This window comes from Macaca mulatta, chromosome 3 (genome assembly GCF_049350105.2).
Source record: "Macaca mulatta isolate MMU2019108-1 chromosome 3, T2T-MMU8v2.0, whole genome shotgun sequence".
Taxonomy (NCBI): Eukaryota; Metazoa; Chordata; class Mammalia; order Primates; family Cercopithecidae; genus Macaca; species Macaca mulatta.
Window position 1 is genome coordinate 14,408,791 of NC_133408.1, and position 1,223 is coordinate 14,410,013.

Sequence of the window (1,223 nt, forward strand, 5' to 3'; positions counted from 1 at the left end):
AGATTTTCGGGAGAGAGACTGCACTCAGGCAGCTGGTGGCCAAAGGCAGCCATGTGGCCAGGAAGGAAGGCCGCTGGACAGGCCCTGGCCTCCAGGTACCCCTTGGTGCTCTTGGACTCCAGCGCCTGCAAGGAATGGAGCAGCTGCTGCCTCCTGGGAAGAGAGACTCTGGCGATATCAGAGCCAGGGTCCTAGCAGCCCAGGAATGTGTCTACAAGACAGCACTTTGGGATGAGCGATAGCCGTAAGTTGGGCAAGTCCAGCTTCTACATTTAAGAAAAAGATTTTCAAAGTATGAATATAAAATTAGGCATAAACAAAAATATTCACTTAAAATGAGAAAAGAAATCACAACAAACTACAAAAGTTAAAAGCTGAAAATATCAAACCTTACAGAATCCAGAAATACCGTGTGTATGTGTGTGTGTGTGTGTGTGTGTGTGCACGCACCCATGTTTGTTTAATTAGCATCTGGACACACCTCTACAATACTTTTCCACAGACTGGCTTCTCACCTTACACATTTTAAACCTTGTTTTTCTGCACCACCCAACTGTTTCTGATGCTGGACACCAAAGGATGTGATTTCTGACCCTGCAACCCCCTGTCACCATTCTAGGAACTCCACTCAGTGGGCAACAGGGGTACTCCTGGAAGCCATTTCTATGCCCGGGTGACCAAGAATAATTCAGCCATGGAGAAGTGACAGCAAAGCACACAGATACATCCCACTCACCCAAACCTGCCTCCCAATCCAGCTCCCCTTACCACATCCCAAACATGCTCTCGGCCACTCCAACACGCACAGACACAGGGAAGTAGGAGAGAGAGGAAGGATGTCAGGCTGCAAAGTGTTGAGACAGCATCTTACTGCATTGGGGTTAAAACATCTAACAGATGCAAATTCTACAAAAACATATGACCATGTGAACAGTTGGTGGGGTCCTTCCCAAGTCTTGGAAGATGGTGTGCAAATGAGCATCCTTAAGCTTAAGTTTTATTCCTGTCGCAATCAAGCTGCCTCTGCCCACGTGACTCATGTGGTCAATATCAATGTCTGCAGGTCTGGGTGCCGATCACCTTGACAGTGCCTGTCCTCCATGGAGCCTTTCCTGATGCTCTCCAGGGAGAAATCCCTGGGCCTTATTAGGGTGCTCCTAATGTTCCACACTGCACAGCCCTTACTGGGGTCCCAGGGCTACAGGACATGGACTGGATCATGT